The sequence below is a fragment of the Protopterus annectens genome, chromosome 9.part0, assembly GCF_019279795.1.
Source record: "Protopterus annectens isolate FY-2018-M chromosome 9.part0, PAN1.0, whole genome shotgun sequence".
NCBI lineage: Eukaryota > Metazoa > Chordata > Ceratodontiformes > Protopteridae > Protopterus > Protopterus annectens.
Window position 1 is genome coordinate 245,065,482 of NC_056743.1, and position 6,358 is coordinate 245,071,839.

The following is a 6,358-nucleotide window of genomic DNA, read 5'->3' on the forward strand; positions in this document are numbered from 1 at the left end:
ATCTGCCATGATAGAAAAAGTAGATAGTAGAAAAGGGTACCAGCAATGGTACAAAAGAAAACCCGAAGGTATGAAAAAAGGAAGATTGCCAACGATGGTAAGGGGAGAAATACCTCACGGTAAAAAAGTAGAGAAAAGAAAAACTAAAGAAAATATGGTCGCTAGATGCGATAAGGTAAGAGACAACGAAATAGAAATTTTTCTGACAGAAAAAGTAATATAAATGACTATTTGACAAATAACTATACATAGCTCAAGAGAAGCAGCTTGACATGACTGAATGGCAATGCGGCAAACAAAATCTGAGGTAACAGGGAGAGGGGGAGTATGGGTAAAAGTTTAGCTCAAGAGTTTGAAGCTGACGCGAGCTTGGAAAATGGCCGGCTCGGTTCTGAGGTTGGAACCGATACCCATGCATAAGGAATGAACGAGGATTAACAATATCAGATGCATTAAGTATCCTCCCTCCCTTACTCTCAGGCTCTGGAAAGAACACAGTGAGATTAATAAATTGACTGACAGTGAATTCTGAGACCATTTTCAGCATGAAAGAATGATTAGTGCACATCACAACCTTATCTCTATGGAAAAACAGGTAACATTGTCCCACAATGAGTTTGCATCTCAGAAACATTCCTTGCAGATGTCAGAGTAAAAAGTAAAACAGTTTACCATGTTAAGAACTTGAGATCAACTTGGGCTACCAGTTTTTTTCCCCCGAAGAACATAGTCCCACAAAGGAAGAATTTGCTTGCGAATCCCTCTTATATGCAAAACTCCTTTCATGAACTCTTGTACCAAAAGCGAAGAAGAGAAAGGGGGATTCACAGTTAGACAAGCAGAGAAGGTCACTAAATGCACCTTAACGAATGTGTACAATAGGCCATCCAGAAGAAGCCCATAAAAATATTTCAAAACCAGACATATTAATTTCAGTGGACTCTGTTTCCATTTCGGCAACATGTAGAAATCCTCTGCAGTTTGCAAATATATGATTTATCATTTGCACGTTTTCTAGCCTCCTCTTAAGACCTGCTGTACATCCTCATAAAACCACTGACTAAACAAAGTCAAGACTAAATCATCCAGGCTGTCAGTTAAAGTTTATCACTGTGGTTTAGATGTTTTAAAACTTATGATTAAAGAAAATAATAGGGTTCTAGAAACTATATATAAAGACATTGAAGAAATTGACCAGTGCATTAAAAATGACCTAATGTTCACTATTCAAGAAGAGAAAGACAAGTATTTTAAGTTAAGGAAAGACATTGATTCCAAGTGTAGTGAAGTAATTAATAGAAAGCTTAAAAATCTGTAAAGAGACATTACAGACTATAACAACTACATGGGTGGAGATGGCTTGAATGGTCCTTTTGAAAAGAATAAAAGGGGATTTGAGGGTCCCTGTTTAGAGAATCAGTTTGGAAATGAGAATGAAAATTATGATGAAGAGTTTCCACCATTAAGGAGATCAGAAAGGCTTATGAACAAAAAGAAATCTCCACAATCAAATTTTCAATGTGGGGGGGGGGGAGAGGAAGGTATTCCAACCCCCCATTACAAACAATTGTGAAATAGTGATTACAAATGGAATTAAAAACACTTACAACAATTTTTCAATATATAAATTTAGTGATATCAATATAAAGAAGGGGCACTTCAACTGCTTTCTAAAGGGTTAAAATGTATCCCCTATAAAAAGGGAGATATTGCTAAAACCCTAATGGATATAAAGATGTTTTTAAGAAAGGTGAATTTAAATATTGTCTTACAACCCTCTATGAACAAGAATAATGGGGAATTGAGATGGAAAACCATCTATAACCCCCCACTATACCCTCAATTAAGAAATTTAGAAAAAATAATAGAAGTGAGGAAAGAACAATATAAACACAATAGATATAAAAACAATCTAAGTAAAGAAGAAATGAATTGTTTGTATGACATGAGAAATAATACTAGAATTCGGGTTATGCAGCCTGATAAAGGGGGAGGAGTGGTTATAATGGACAACATTCAGTATGACAGTAAAATGAACAGTATTTTATGGGAAGTTGGAAAGTACTCTTGTGTTTCAAGAAATGAAGTTAATATTGCATACCACAAAATTGATTTGGGTTTATTAGATATGATGCAAGAAGAATTAATTGACTTTAGCACCTACAGGTATTTAAAGGTAGATAAACCTAGGATCCCTTCTCTTTTTGGGATCCCAAAAATTCATAAAAATGAAATTGATCCACCATTCAGACCTATAGTTTCTGCTGAAGGGTCAAAAACACACCCTTTAGCTAAACAAGTGGATACTAAATTAAAAAGAATCTGGGTGGAAAGAGAATTGATCTGGAAAGACTCCTGGGACTTGTTGGAAGCCATTTCCTATGATTTATATGAGGAGAATTTATTATTTGTAACCATCGACATTAGTGGATTTGTTTTCATCCATTCCATGGAAAGAAGGTATGGAAATGTTTGAAGAAATAGTTTACAAAGATGGTGAACTATCTCAAAAAGAGAAATTAGTTAACACTTGGTTAATGGAGATGGTTTTGAAAAACAATTTAATAATATTTTAAGGGTGAATGCTTCCAACAAATACAAGGAGTAGCTATGGGGGCAGCTTGCGCCCCAACTTTTGCAAACCTTGTTTTGGCTGGATGGGAAGAGAAATATATTATTTCCACAGAATTTAAAAACTATTGGATTTTATACCGTACATTTTTAGATGACATCATAATTTTTTGGAAGGGAGGAAAGGAGAAATTAGAAGAATTTATAGATTATTTAAATAAATCCACTCAATTTTTAAGATTTACACAAGATTTCAGAAGAAAATGTGCAATATTTGGATATAGAAATTTATAAGGTTAATAACAAACTTGAATAAGAGTATTTAGAAAATAAACATATTGTAACTCTTTTCTGCATTTCGATAGTGCCCACCCCCTTCATTGTAAGAAAAATATTGTAAAGGGGCAGTTTGTAAGGGGGAGTCGGATGATTAGCACAGAGTATGATTTTGAGGTAGAATGTGAATTTTTAGAATCTATGTTTCTTGAGAGAGGATATCCACTTAAGTTTATTAAGGACATAAGGGATGAAGTAGAAAAAGGTAGAACCAATAGGTTCCAACCAATATTGAATAATGGTGCTTGAAACAAAATAGATGAATTCAAAAAATACAGTAACAAGGCTAATTATGAACAGGTATTAGCCTTGGAATACAATGCCATAAACAATATTATCAAAAAGAAATTTTTGAGAGAATGGGAAAGGTTTGTGGCAATTACAGATATAGACAAAATATCTAAAATGCCTCAAAAAATAATTTATAAAAATTCTCAGAATATAAGGCTGATTCTAGAGAATAAACAAAAGACTAAAATAAAAAACAAAATGGGCACCTATAAATGTGGACATTGTAATCAATGTCACCACATTATGAACACAGACAGGTTTTACTTAGAAAGTAGAAAGAAATGGTTGGTAAGTAGGGGCCTATATAACTGTGAATCAAAAGGTTTAGTAGGTTTAGTCCTGCACAATTTGTAAATCCTTCTACGTGGGAAAATCTGAAAGAAAGTTAAAAAGAAGGATATACGAACATTGTTATGAAGTGGCAACATGTAAAAATACCAATGCTTTATTTAAACACTTAAAAAAATGTCCTGAAGCAAAATTTACTTTTTTGGTCTTGGAACAAGTTAAATGTGATGGTAGGGGGGACCCTGGGAAGAAAAAATTGAGTTCAGGGAACTGTGGTGGCAATTAACCCTGGACGCAGGGAACTCCCCAGGACTGAACGAGTACATTTCAATTCTACCCATATTAAAATTAAGAACAGCTAAACTGTAACTTGTATTAATTACATGGTTACAACCCATGGAAAGTGACATAATCTAAAGAGAATAAGTGAACTTAATGCACTGGTTCATAAAGATAAACATATGACATATATGGGTCACATGTATTTATTTATTTATTCATTTATTTTTTAACTGGACTTTTTAACAACATATTTTTTTAAATTTATGGCACATTAAAAGGATAAAAAGGGAATAATTTTGTTTACAATGAAAATGAAATAACTCTTTTTAAGAAACATGGTTTAATATCAATTTTACAAAGGTTTTATATGTTAAAGTGAGGGACCTACCTTAAATGAATTATTCATGAATATTTAAATGAAGGAAATGAAATGGAAAAAGGGTATTTTTTGTTTTAAATTTAATAGAAGCATTTTGATAGGTTTTAATTAATGAGGAATTAAATAAATATGGAGCAATGTATGGTTGTCGGCATCTGATGAAGTTGAATGGTTCTTCGACGAAAACGTACTTGTATGTGGTAAAGACGTTAATGGTGTGGGCTCGTTTTTACGTATTGGCTCAATGAAGGATTTCAATTATCTGGTATCTCCTGCTTCGTATTTCCAGGCTTTGGACTGTTTTTTTGTTTAAAGTTTATCACCCCTAAAACTGTCTGAGCAAATTCAGAGTGTGAGGAAGTCTGTGGTTATCGCCCTTGGCCAATACCAATAATAATGAAGAACCAAGGTCGCCTGGGCTCATAGATCTGAATCACTAAAAATGATGGAAATGCATACAGGAACATTCGCGCCCAAGGGAATGAGAATGAGTATGCCCACCAAGCATGAATGCAAAGATGGCTAGAACAAAATTTCTCCAGCTGCCTGTTTTAAAAGGAGGCAAAGAGATCTATTTGAGGAATAGATCCTGGAACACCACTGGTTTGAGCTACCACTTGTGCAGGTCTACCCGGGACCTGCTTAGTCTACCACAATGTCTGAAGAGTGAGAGAATGCTGTACAGACAGCTTCCAGGTCATAACTATCAACAGACACAGTGGACACTGACCTTGTACCCCCTTGTTTGTTGAGGTACCATATCCCTGTGTTGTTGACCTTAACCGACAGGACCCAGAGTCCAAAGGTGGTAAAGGACTTTCAAAGCATGAATCACCGCCAATATCTCCTTGACGCTGATGTGTTTCCATGCACCCTTGGGCCCACAAGTGGCTTGCACTTGCATCCCCACTGACACCCCAATCAAAGTCAGATGAATCCGTTTGGACAGACTGTACTGCCACCAGAGGGGAGAGAGAAGTCCTGGGTTGATATTCAATTGTTTTCTCCACCACTGTAAGTCTTGTCTGATGACAGACAGCACAGTCAACTGAGATTCCAGGGAATGAAGGAGTTAAATCCAACAAATTTGGACATACCACTGAATATTTCTCACATTAATATGTGCCTGAAGTATGAAAATCATGGACACCATCAATCCAAAAATTTTTAGGAATTCTCCTGCTGAGGTGCAGAACTTCAAAAGCACCATCTGTAAGACAAGAACTTGTCTTCTGGAAGAAAGGTCATTCACTTGTGAGAGTCTGTTAAGCACTCCAAAAAGATGAGTCTTTGCAAGGGTGTCATACACTACTTCCATTGGTTCAACTTGAAACCTAGCTGAGAGATTAAGGCAGAGATATTCTCTAGAGGATCAAAACACCTGGATGCTGACACTGCACAGATGAGGAAGTCATCCGAGTAAGAAAAAATGTGATTGCCCAGAGTCCAACAGTAGGCCACTATGCGGGCAAGTAATTTGGTAAAAACTCGAGGTGCAGCAGACGGCCCAAAGGGCCATGAAAAAACTGACAGTAAGAACAAGACATAACAAATCTTAGAAATCCCCTGAAGTGATAAGCAACAGGAATATTATATTATGATATGCATCCTACAAATTTCAGGGTCCCCATGAAGCAGTGGTCTAGCAACAGGGAAAGCAATGTCTGCAGGGTAAGCATCTTAAACTTGGGGAAACTGACAAACATATTCAGAAACAAAAGGTCTTTACGATAGCTGTTTTTTTGGGGACTGGGAAAATTCTGGTGTAGAAACCTCTCATTCTTTTGAAATGACAGACTGGTTATATTACCAATGAGTCCATCACTTGCTTGAGAATAGCAGCAAATAAAGTTTAATCCAGCAGAGGAGGGGGAATCCCTTTGAATGGAGAAGGATGACCTTTCCACTGCCATCTGTAGCCTCTGCCAACAATGTTGAGCACCCACTTGTCAGTAACCACCGACGGCCAGGCCACCTAGCTGAGAAAGAAGGCGATTTAAGGAAGACAGCTAATGTGCCCTGGTACAGCCATAAGTTGGGAGGGGGGACTAATACTTTTGGGAAAGGAACTCCTTTTGTTAAGCTTGATGGAGTTCTCACCTTACCATTTCCTTTTGTTTTCTTGGTTTTTGTTAAGCTGGGATTTCTATTTGGAAGGCCACAGAAAATTATCCTGCATATCTCATTAAAACCTATGTGGTACTGAACGTC

The 6,358-nt window shown here is 36.4% G+C and overlaps 1 protein-coding gene across 1 annotated transcript in view; it reads right to left on the reverse strand.

The window, feature by feature from the left end:
- The window catches only part of MADD (MAP kinase activating death domain), a 2,427,721-nt gene that overhangs the window by 435,892 nt on the left and 1,985,471 nt on the right, over nt 1–6,358 (reverse strand). The window lies entirely within an intron of this gene.